This window comes from Protopterus annectens, chromosome 3.part1 (genome assembly GCF_019279795.1).
Source record: "Protopterus annectens isolate FY-2018-M chromosome 3.part1, PAN1.0, whole genome shotgun sequence".
In the NCBI taxonomy this organism is placed as follows: domain Eukaryota; kingdom Metazoa; phylum Chordata; order Ceratodontiformes; family Protopteridae; genus Protopterus; species Protopterus annectens.
Genome location: NC_056732.1, coordinates 118040565 through 118052148, shown reverse-complemented (window position 1 = coordinate 118052148; position 11584 = coordinate 118040565). Strand labels below are relative to the sequence as shown.

The window sequence follows — 11584 nt, the reverse complement described above, 5'->3', positions numbered from 1 at the left end:
TCCAATCTATTTTTCTTATGCGGCTTCACTTATCCATCAGTGCCTTCATAATCACAGCTTTTGCACATTTCCAGTTCTTGTCTCTTCCATAAATTCCTTCCAGGCAGCTCTTTTGATGGTCTCCAGCTTGCTGGTACTTCAGCTTTCCCCAGAAACTCCATTCTTCTAGTACACCACTCTCTCTCTTTGTCTCTCTCTCTTCTGATACAGAACGTCCTATGCTCTTGCTCATTTTCACCTCTTTCTTATATGTTCATTTCTCCAACCACTTTTGTCTCTTTCTGTCACTCTCATACACCTCTTTTTTTCCTGTGTCCCTTTGCTGTCTTCTAAAATGTACTGAAGTTCTCTCATACTTTCTTCTATGCAGTGTGCCTCTGTTTTCTCTCTCCATCATTCTCATGCTCTATCTTGTTCACTATCACATCTCTCCAGATAGCTGTAAAGCACTTCTGTAGATTCCCCACTTCTATAGCCAGTAGTAAAGGACTTGCATTTCATTGACCACTTAATCTGTGCCACACATAAGATCTCATCATTCCACTATGGAGCCTCAAGCCTTCTGTCAGTGTCCCCACCTCAGAAAAGGTCTGCTGATACCTCATCCAGCTTTTAGTTTGGATATGTCTCATCCTTTATCCAAAATTCATTTAATTGCTATTAAGAACACGCAGTCACTAACACAAGATTGCATGGACCTATTTCCAGGCACTTGAAATCAGTGGCGCACAGAGCTGATTGTAACCCAGTACACAGACAGCAATGACAGAAATCAGTGTAGAACAAATAACTGCTGAGAAATAGTGCTACTGAAAAATCTGAAGGGTTACTGTGTTTGTGGTCAAGAGGTCAAAAGGTGTTGAGATACAGACACTGCACACCAAGCAGAGAAGAGCAAAAGTACTGTATGCATAAAAGAGATCACTTCTTCATACTGCCACTGCAGTCTACCAAAAAAAGTACCAACTACTTTTGTCATCTGATGTTTTTTCCACAGGAGAGAAGTTAAAGAATGTACAGGAGGTGCAACATACAAAATGAAGAACAATCTTACATTTCTGAGAGAACCGGTTGATATAACTAGGCTTATGTTTCAATCTAGGATTAAAAGGCATCTTCCTTCGAGCCGGAATTGAACCAGCGACCTAAGGATGACTTGGACAATCACTACAGTCCTCCGCTCTACCAGCTGAGCTATCGAAGGGATAGCATGGCTCTGTTAGATTTACATTATTGTGCACATTATAACTCAGATCTCCAGTTATCAAAAGAATAATAAACTCAATGCTCCTGCTGTCGCATTACTGTTTCTGCATGCTAATATACTCATCCACATTTTGGACTGCATTTGGCTCGAGAACACCCTTTGCTACTTTTTCCTGACTCCATTACTCAATCCAGAATTGCACTCTGCACTAAAAAGCATGGAGAATGCGGGCATCGATCCCGCTACCTCTCGCATGCTAAGCGAGCGCTCTACCATTTGAGCTAATTCCCCTGCCGACAGGTTTTCTTTCCTCTCCAGCTCCTTTCTGTGCATAGAGACAACTAACATGGACAACTTTTCAATGAGGGGGTTAGACATTTCAAATCAACACGAATCAACATCACATGCATAAATGCGTAATCTAATTGACAACCGGACAGATTACAAATGAAAGCTTCCAAGAATGAAATCCACGCACATCTGATCTGGGACTCATCGGAGGATGTCATGAATTAGGCTACGTTGTGACACTTATCTGGGACTCACCAAAGGATGTCATGAATCAGGCTAGGCTGTGACTCTCTCTCTCTCTCTCTCTCTCTCTCTCTCTCTCTCTCTCTCTCTCTCTCTCTCTCTCTCTCTCTCTCTCTCATATTTAAACCATTGTCCTTTACATTATATACTTCTTCTTTCTAATCTACTCTGTGTCTCCTTTACTAACTCAAGTCTGTATTTGGACTCTGCACTACAGTGGCTCTCTTCTTAGGTAGTGATCTAACTGGGCTTTTCTAAGTGAGTACTTGTCATTCTCCTTCTGAGCTTCTTAGGCCTGTGTATGGATAGTAACTGTTGCCGGCTTCCTAATTGCTTTCCAATCTATTTTTCTTATGCGGCTTCACTTATCCATCAGTGCCTTCATAATCACAGCTTTTGCACATTTCCAGTTCTTGTCTCTTCCATAAATTCCTTCCAGGCAGCTCTTTTGATGGTCTCCAGCTTGCTGGTACTTCAGCTTTCCCCAGAAACTCCATTCTTCTAGTACACCACTCTCTCTCTTTGTCTCTCTCTCTTCTGATACAGAACGTCCTATGCTCTTGCTCATTTTCACCTCTTTCTTATATGTTCATTTCTCCAACCACTTTTGTCTCTTTCTGTCACTCTCATACACCTCTTTTTTTCCTGTGTCCCTTTGCTGTCTTCTAAAATGTACTGAAGTTCTCTCATACTTTCTTCTATGCAGTGTGCCTCTGTTTTCTCTCTCCATCATTCTCATGCTCTATCTTGTTCACTATCACATCTCTCCAGATAGCTGTAAAGCACTTCTGTAGATTCCCCACTTCTATAGCCAGTAGTAAAGGACTTGCATTTCATTGACCACTTAATCTGTGCCACACATAAGATCTCATCATTCCACTATGGAGCCTCAAGCCTTCTGTCAGTGTCCCCACCTCAGAAAAGGTCTGCTGATACCTCATCCAGCTTTTAGTTTGGATATGTCTCATCCTTTATCCAAAATTCATTTAATTGCTATTAAGAACACGCAGTCACTAACACAAGATTGCATGGACCTATTTCCAGGCACTTGAAATCAGTGGCGCACAGACAGAGCTGATTGTAACCCAGTACACAGACAGCAATGACAGAAATCAGTGTAGAACAAATAACTGCTGAGAAATAGTGCTACTGAAAAATCTGAAGGGTTACTGTGTTTGTGGTCAAGAGGTCAAAAGGTGTTGAGATACAGACACTGCACACCAAGCAGAGAAGAGCAAAAGTACTGTATGCATAAAAGAGATCACTTCTTCATACTGCCACTGCAGTCTACCAAAAAAAGTACCAACTACTTTTGTCATCTGATGTTTTTTCCACAGGAGAGAAGTTAAAGAATGTACAGGAGGTGCAACATACAAAATGAAGAACAATCTTACATTTCTGAGAGAACCGGTTGATATAACTAGGCTTATGTTTCAATCTAGGATTAAAAGGCATCTTCCTTCGAGCCGGAATTGAACCAGCGACCTAAGGATGACTTGGACAATCACTACAGTCCTCCGCTCTACCAGCTGAGCTATCGAAGGGATAGCATGGCTCTGTTAGATTTACATTATTGTGCACATTATAACTCAGATCTCCAGTTATCAAAAGAATAATAAACTCAATGCTCCTGCTGTCGCATTACTGTTTCTGCATGCTAATATACTCATCCACATTTTGGACTGCATTTGGCTCGAGAACACCCTTTGCTACTTTTTTCCTGACTCCATTACTCAATCCAGAATTGCACTCTGCACTAAAAAGCATGGAGAATGCGGGCATCGATCCCGCTACCTCTCGCATGCTAAGCGAGCGCTCTACCATTTGAGCTAATTCCCCTGCCGACAGGTTTTCTTTCCTCTCCAGCTCCTTTCTGTGCATAGAGACAACTAACATGGACAACTTTTCAATGAGGGGGTTAGACATTTCAAATCAACACGAATCAACATCACATGCATAAATGCGTAATCTAATTGACAACCGGACAGATTACAAATGAAAGCTTCCAAGAATGAAATCCACGCACATCTGATCTGGGACTCATCGGAGGATGTCATGAATTAGGCTACGTTGTGACACTTATCTGGGACTCACCGAAGGATGTCATGAATCAGGCTAGGCTGTGACTCTCTCTCTCTCTCTCTCTCTCTCTCTCTCTCTCTCTCTCTCTCTCTCTCTCTCTCTCTCTCTCTCTCTCTCTCTCATATTTAAACCATTGTCCTTTACATTATATACTTCTTCTTTCTAATCTACTCTGTGTCTCCTTTACTAACTCAAGTCTGTATTTGGACTCTGCACTACAGTGGCTCTCTTCTTAGGTAGTGATCTAACTGGGCTTTTCTAAGTGAGTACTTGTCATTCTCCTTCTGAGCTTCTTAGGCCTGTGTATGGATAGTAACTGTTGCCGGCTTCCTAATTGCTTTCCAATCTATTTTTCTTATGCGGCTTCACTTATCCATCAGTGCCTTCATAATCACAGCTTTTGCACATTTCCAGTTCTTGTCTCTTCCATAAATTCCTTCCAGGCAGCTCTTTTGATGGTCTCCAGCTTGCTGGTACTTCAGCTTTCCCCAGAAACTCCATTCTTCTAGTACACCACTCTCTCTCTTTGTCTCTCTCTCTTCTGATACAGAACGTCCTATGCTCTTGCTCATTTTCACCTCTTTCTTATATGTTCATTTCTCCAACCACTTTTGTCTCTTTCTGTCACTCTCATACACCTCTTTTTTTCCTGTGTCCCTTTGCTGTCTTCTAAAATGTACTGAAGTTCTCTCATACTTTCTTCTATGCAGTGTGCCTCTGTTTTCTCTCTCCATCATTCTCATGCTCTATCTTGTTCACTATCACATCTCTCCAGATAGCTGTAAAGCACTTCTGTAGATTCCCCACTTCTATAGCCAGTAGTAAAGGACTTGCATTTCATTGACCACTTAATCTGTGCCACACATAAGATCTCATCATTCCACTATGGAGCCTCAAGCCTTCTGTCAGTGTCCCCACCTCAGAAAAGGTCTGCTGATACCTCATCCAGCTTTTAGTTTGGATATGTCTCATCCTTTATCCAAAATTCATTTAATTGCTATTAAGAACACGCAGTCACTAACACAAGATTGCATGGACCTATTTCCAGGCACTTGAAATCAGTGGCGCACAGAGCTGATTGTAACCCAGTACACAGACAGCAATGACAGAAATCAGTGTAGAACAAATAACTGCTGAGAAATAGTGCTACTGAAAAATCTGAAGGGTTACTGTGTTTGTGGTCAAGAGGTCAAAAGGTGTTGAGATACAGACACTGCACACCAAGCAGAGAAGAGCAAAAGTACTGTATGCATAAAAGAGATCACTTCTTCATACTGCCACTGCAGTCTACCAAAAAAAGTACCAACTACTTTTGTCATCTGATGTTTTTTCCACAGGAGAGAAGTTAAAGAATGTACAGGAGGTGCAACATACAAAATGAAGAACAATCTTACATTTCTGAGAGAACCGGTTGATATAACTAGGCTTATGTTTCAATCTAGGATTAAAAGGCATCTTCCTTCGAGCCGGAATTGAACCAGCGACCTAAGGATGACTTGGACAATCACTACAGTCCTCCGCTCTACCAGCTGAGCTATCGAAGGGATAGCATGGCTCTGTTAGATTTACATTATTGTGCACATTATAACTCAGATCTCCAGTTATCAAAAGAATAATAAACTCAATGCTCCTGCTGTCGCATTACTGTTTCTGCATGCTAATATACTCATCCACATTTTGGACTGCATTTGGCTCGAGAACACCCTTTGCTACTTTTTTCCTGACTCCATTACTCAATCCAGAATTGCACTCTGCACTAAAAAGCATGGAGAATGCGGGCATCGATCCCGCTACCTCTCGCATGCTAAGCGAGCGCTCTACCATTTGAGCTAATTCCCCTGCCGACAGGTTTTCTTTCCTCTCCAGCTCCTTTCTGTGCATAGAGACAACTAACATGGACAACTTTTCAATGAGGGGGTTAGACATTTCAAATCAACACGAATCAACATCACATGCATAAATGCGTAATCTAATTGACAACCGGACAGATTACAAATGAAAGCTTCCAAGAATGAAATCCACGCACATCTGATCTGGGACTCATCGGAGGATGTCATGAATTAGGCTACGTTGTGACACTTATCTGGGACTCACCAAAGGATGTCATGAATCAGGCTAGGCTGTGACTCTCTCTCTCTCTCTCTCTCTCTCTCTCTCTCTCTCTCTCTCTCTCTCTCTCTCTCTCTCTCTCTCTCTCTCTCTCATATTTAAACCATTGTCCTTTACATTATATACTTCTTCTTTCTAATCTACTCTGTGTCTCCTTTACTAACTCAAGTCTGTATTTGGACTCTGCACTACAGTGGCTCTCTTCTTAGGTAGTGATCTAACTGGGCTTTTCTAAGTGAGTACTTGTCATTCTCCTTCTGAGCTTCTTAGGCCTGTGTATGGATAGTAACTGTTGCCGGCTTCCTAATTGCTTTCCAATCTATTTTTCTTATGCGGCTTCACTTATCCATCAGTGCCTTCATAATCACAGCTTTTGCACATTTCCAGTTCTTGTCTCTTCCATAAATTCCTTCCAGGCAGCTCTTTTGATGGTCTCCAGCTTGCTGGTACTTCAGCTTTCCCCCAGAAACTCCATTCTTCTAGTACACCACTCTCTCTCTTTGTCTCTCTCTCTTCTGATACAGAACGTCCTATGCTCTTGCTCATTTTCACCTCTTTCTTATATGTTCATTTCTCCAACCACTTTTGTCTCTTTCTGTCACTCTCATACACCTCTTTTTTTCCTGTGTCCCTTTGCTGTCTTCTAAAATGTACTGAAGTTCTCTCATACTTTCTTCTATGCAGTGTGCCTCTGTTTTCTCTCTCCATCATTCTCATGCTCTATCTTGTTCACTATCACATCTCTCCAGATAGCTGTAAAGCACTTCTGTAGATTCCCCACTTCTATAGCCAGTAGTAAAGGACTTGCATTTCATTGACCACTTAATCTGTGCCACACATAAGATCTCATCATTCCACTATGGAGCCTCAAGCCTTCTGTCAGTGTCCCCACCTCAGAAAAGGTCTGCTGATACCTCATCCAGCTTTTAGTTTGGATATGTCTCATCCTTTATCCAAAATTCATTTAATTGCTATTAAGAACACGCAGTCACTAACACAAGATTGCATGGACCTATTTCCAGGCACTTGAAATCAGTGGCGCACAGAGCTGATTGTAACCCAGTACACAGACAGCAATGACAGAAATCAGTGTAGAACAAATAACTGCTGAGAAATAGTGCTACTGAAAAATCTGAAGGGTTACTGTGTTTGTGGTCAAGAGGTCAAAAGGTGTTGAGATACAGACACTGCACACCAAGCAGAGAAGAGCAAAAGTACTGTATGCATAAAAGAGATCACTTCTTCATACTGCCACTGCAGTCTACCAAAAAAAGTACCAACTACTTTTGTCATCTGATGTTTTTTCCACAGGAGAGAAGTTAAAGAATGTACAGGAGGTGCAACATACAAAATGAAGAACAATCTTACATTTCTGAGAGAACCGGTTGATATAACTAGGCTTATGTTTCAATCTAGGATTAAAAGGCATCTTCCTTCGAGCCGAATTGAACCAGCGACCTAAGGATGACTTGGACAATCACTACAGTCCTCCGCTCTACCAGCTGAGCTATCGAAGGGATAGCATGGCTCTGTTAGATTTACATTATTGTGCACATTATAACTCAGATCTCCAGTTATCAAAAGAATAATAAACTCAATGCTCCTGCTGTCGCATTACTGTTTCTGCATGCTAATATACTCATCCACATTTTGGACTGCATTTGGCTCGAGAACACCCTTTGCTACTTTTTTCCTGACTCCATTACTCAATCCAGAATTGCACTCTGCACTAAAAAGCATGGAGAATGCGGGCATCGATCCCGCTACCTCTCGCATGCTAAGCGAGCGCTCTACCATTTGAGCTAATTCCCCTGCCGACAGGTTTTCTTTCCTCTCCAGCTCCTTTCTGTGCATAGAGACAACTAACATGGACAACTTTTCAATGAGGGGGTTAGACATTTCAAATCAACACGAATCAACATCACATGCATAAATGCGTAATCTAATTGACAACCGGACAGATTACAAATGAAAGCTTCCAAGAATGAAATCCACGCACATCTGATCTGGGACTCATCGGAGGATGTCATGAATTAGGCTACGTTGTGACACTTATCTGGGACTCACCAAAGGATGTCATGAATCAGGCTAGGCTGTGACTCTCTCTCTCTCTCTCTCTCTCTCTCTCTCTCTCTCTCTCTCTCTCTCTCTCTCTCTCTCTCTCTCTCTCATATTTAAACCATTGTCCTTTACATTATATACTTCTTCTTTCTAATCTACTCTGTGTCTCCTTTACTAACTCAAGTCTGTATTTGGACTCTGCACTACAGTGGCTCTCTTCTTAGGTAGTGATCTAACTGGGCTTTTCTAAGTGAGTACTTGTCATTCTCCTTCTGAGCTTCTTAGGCCTGTGTATGGATAGTAACTGTTGCCGGCTTCCTAATTGCTTTCCAATCTATTTTTCTTATGCGGCTTCACTTATCCATCAGTGCCTTCATAATCACAGCTTTTGCACATTTCCAGTTCTTGTCTCTTCCATAAATTCCTTCCAGGCAGCTCTTTTGATGGTCTCCAGCTTGCTGGTACTTCAGCTTTCCCCCAGAAACTCCATTCTTCTAGTACACCACTCTCTCTCTTTGTCTCTCTCTCTTCTGATACAGAACGTCCTATGCTCTTGCTCATTTTCACCTCTTTCTTATATGTTCATTTCTCCAACCACTTTTGTCTCTTTCTGTCACTCTCATACACCTCTTTTTTTCCTGTGTCCCTTTGCTGTCTTCTAAAATGTACTGAAGTTCTCTCATACTTTCTTCTATGCAGTGTGCCTCTGTTTTCTCTCTCCATCATTCTCATGCTCTATCTTGTTCACTATCACATCTCTCCAGATAGCTGTAAAGCACTTCTGTAGATTCCCCACTTCTATAGCCAGTAGTAAAGGACTTGCATTTCATTGACCACTTAATCTGTGCCACACATAAGATCTCATCATTCCACTATGGAGCCTCAAGCCTTCTGTCAGTGTCCCCACCTCAGAAAAGGTCTGCTGATACCTCATCCAGCTTTTAGTTTGGATATGTCTCATCCTTTATCCAAAATTCATTTAATTGCTATTAAGAACACGCAGTCACTAACACAAGATTGCATGGACCTATTTCCAGGCACTTGAAATCAGTGGCGCACAGAGCTGATTGTAACCCAGTACACAGACAGCAATGACAGAAATCAGTGTAGAACAAATAACTGCTGAGAAATAGTGCTACTGAAAAATCTGAAGGGTTACTGTGTTTGTGGTCAAGAGGTCAAAAGGTGTTGAGATACAGACACTGCACACCAAGCAGAGAAGAGCAAAAGTACTGTATGCATAAAAGAGATCACTTCTTCATACTGCCACTGCAGTCTACCAAAAAAAGTACCAACTACTTTTGTCATCTGATGTTTTTTCCACAGGAGAGAAGTTAAAGAATGTACAGGAGGTGCAACATACAAAATGAAGAACAATCTTACATTTCTGAGAGAACCGGTTGATATAACTAGGCTTATGTTTCAATCTAGGATTAAAAGGCATCTTCCTTCGAGCCGGAATTGAACCAGCGACCTAAGGATGACTTGGACAATCACTACAGTCCTCCGCTCTACCAGCTGAGCTATCGAAGGGATAGCATGGCTCTGTTAGATTTACATTATTGTGCACATTATAACTCAGATCTCCAGTTATCAAAAGAATAATAAACTCAATGCTCCTGCTGTCGCATTACTGTTTCTGCATGCTAATATACTCATCCACATTTTGGACTGCATTTGGCTCGAGAACACCCTTTGCTACTTTTTTCCTGACTCCATTACTCAATCCAGAATTGCACTCTGCACTAAAAAGCATGGAGAATGCGGGCATCGATCCCGCTACCTCTCGCATGCTAAGCGAGCGCTCTACCATTTGAGCTAATTCCCCTGCCGACAGGTTTTCTTTCCTCTCCAGCTCCTTTCTGTGCATAGAGACAACTAACATGGACAACTTTTCAATGAGGGGGTTAGACATTTCAAATCAACACGAATCAACATCACATGCATAAATGCGTAATCTAATTGACAACCGGACAGATTACAAATGAAAGCTTCCAAGAATGAAATCCACGCACATCTGATCTGGGACTCATCGGAGGATGTCATGAATTAGGCTACGTTGTGACACTTATCTGGGACTCACCGAAGGATGTCATGAATCAGGCTAGGCTGTGACTCTCTCTCTCTCTCTCTCTCTCTCTCTCTCTCTCTCTCTCTCTCTCTCTCTCTCTCTCTCTCTCTCTCATATTTAAACCATTGTCCTTTACATTATATACTTCTTCTTTCTAATCTACTCTGTGTCTCCTTTACTAACTCAAGTCTGTATTTGGACTCTGCACTACAGTGGCTCTCTTCTTAGGTAGTGATCTAACTGGGCTTTTCTAAGTGAGTACTTGTCATTCTCCTTCTGAGCTTCTTAGGCCTGTGTATGGATAGTAACTGTTGCCGGCTTCCTAATTGCTTTCCAATCTATTTTTCTTATGCGGCTTCACTTATCCATCAGTGCCTTCATAATCACAGCTTTTGCACATTTCCAGTTCTTGTCTCTTCCATAAATTCCTTCCAGGCAGCTCTTTTGATGGTCTCCAGCTTGCTGGTACTTCAGCTTTCCCCCAGAAACTCCATTCTTCTAGTACACCACTCTCTCTCTTTGTCTCTCTCTCTTCTGATACAGAACGTCCTATGCTCTTGCTCATTTTCACCTCTTTCTTATATGTTCATTTCTCCAACCACTTTTGTCTCTTTCTGTCACTCTCATACACCTCTTTTTTTCCTGTGTCCCTTTGCTGTCTTCTAAAATGTACTGAAGTTCTCTCATACTTTCTTCTATGCAGTGTGCCTCTGTTTTCTCTCTCCATCATTCTCAAGAATATACATGTTGGGTGTTTGTTTTTGTTTAAATGCTCACTGCAATTAGTCCCACACTTTGTAAGTGTATCCTCACTGACACATCAATGTCAGTGAAGGGTCTCTTTGTACTACTGTGCTTTGCTTAAGTCAGAGTAATCTTTCACAGTTGCAAGCCATTAGCACTTAATTGTATAGAGGCTACACTACACTTACATCTGCTGCATGCAGTCAAAAGTTTGGAATTCAGCAATTCTAAGGCGTTTACAGCTCATTTGCATTTTCAGAGTGCTCAGAGGGCTTAATCCACACTGAAAGGTAACCATGTAGCTAGGGAACTTCAAGGGGAGGAGGTTGTTGTCAATTATGCTTATTCCTCCTCTTGCGGGAGTGAAGGAATAAGTACACTTTTGGAATGCTTTTTTTATAGTGGGGATTTCAGTTGAATGGGTCAGGTTATTTGGTAAACTGCATAAATATGTGTTACAGATGTTTGTCATGTCTGATATTGATGGCATTGCTGGACAACTTACATACATTCTACTTGGCTACATTTACAAGTACCAGTTAGACAGGTATCTGCCATTCATTCATGTTCATATACATTTATTTTTCTATTACAGGTTCAACACTTACCTTGAGTAACAACTGTTATAATTCGGGGTTGACTCTGTCTGATGCTAGCATTACACAGACGTTACATGAGGAAGTAATGCTTTTGATCATTGCCTTGCATACATTTTACTGTATGTATGTGCACAGGATTAAAGGTGTACCCCTTACATGGTCAGCATGTGTTCTATC

At 41.6% G+C, this 11584-nt stretch overlaps 10 non-coding genes across 10 annotated transcripts; all 10 read right to left on the bottom strand.

Moving 5' to 3' along the window:
• Window positions 1–1117: 1117 nt before the first annotated feature.
• TRNAY-GUA lies at window positions 1118–1204 on the bottom strand. Its single transcript is given in 2 exon segments — window positions 1118–1153; window positions 1168–1204. It is a non-coding gene; the product is annotated as a tRNA-Tyr (tRNA).
• Window positions 1205–1425: 221 nt separating this feature from the next.
• TRNAA-AGC lies at window positions 1426–1498 on the bottom strand. The gene has a single exon. It is a non-coding gene; the product is annotated as a tRNA-Ala (tRNA).
• A 1700-nt stretch (window positions 1499–3198) lies between these two features.
• Window positions 3199–3285, bottom strand: TRNAY-GUA. Its single transcript is given in 2 exon segments — window positions 3199–3234; window positions 3249–3285. It is a non-coding gene; the product is annotated as a tRNA-Tyr (tRNA).
• Window positions 3286–3507: 222 nt separating this feature from the next.
• Window positions 3508–3580, bottom strand: TRNAA-AGC. Its single transcript has one exon. It is a non-coding gene; the product is annotated as a tRNA-Ala (tRNA).
• Window positions 3581–5280: 1700 nt separating this feature from the next.
• Window positions 5281–5367, bottom strand: TRNAY-GUA. Its single transcript is given in 2 exon segments — window positions 5281–5316; window positions 5331–5367. It is a non-coding gene; the product is annotated as a tRNA-Tyr (tRNA).
• Window positions 5368–5589: 222 nt separating this feature from the next.
• Window positions 5590–5662, bottom strand: TRNAA-AGC. Its single transcript has one exon. It is a non-coding gene; the product is annotated as a tRNA-Ala (tRNA).
• A 1701-nt stretch (window positions 5663–7363) lies between these two features.
• On the bottom strand, window positions 7364–7449 carry TRNAY-GUA. Its single transcript is given in 2 exon segments — window positions 7364–7398; window positions 7413–7449. It is a non-coding gene; the product is annotated as a tRNA-Tyr (tRNA).
• Window positions 7450–7671: 222 nt separating this feature from the next.
• Window positions 7672–7744, bottom strand: TRNAA-AGC. The gene has a single exon. It is a non-coding gene; the product is annotated as a tRNA-Ala (tRNA).
• A 1695-nt stretch (window positions 7745–9439) lies between these two features.
• Window positions 9440–9526, bottom strand: TRNAY-GUA. Its single transcript is given in 2 exon segments — window positions 9440–9475; window positions 9490–9526. It is a non-coding gene; the product is annotated as a tRNA-Tyr (tRNA).
• Window positions 9527–9748: 222 nt separating this feature from the next.
• Window positions 9749–9821, bottom strand: TRNAA-AGC. The gene has a single exon. It is a non-coding gene; the product is annotated as a tRNA-Ala (tRNA).
• Between the last annotated feature and the right edge of the window lie 1763 nt (window positions 9822–11584).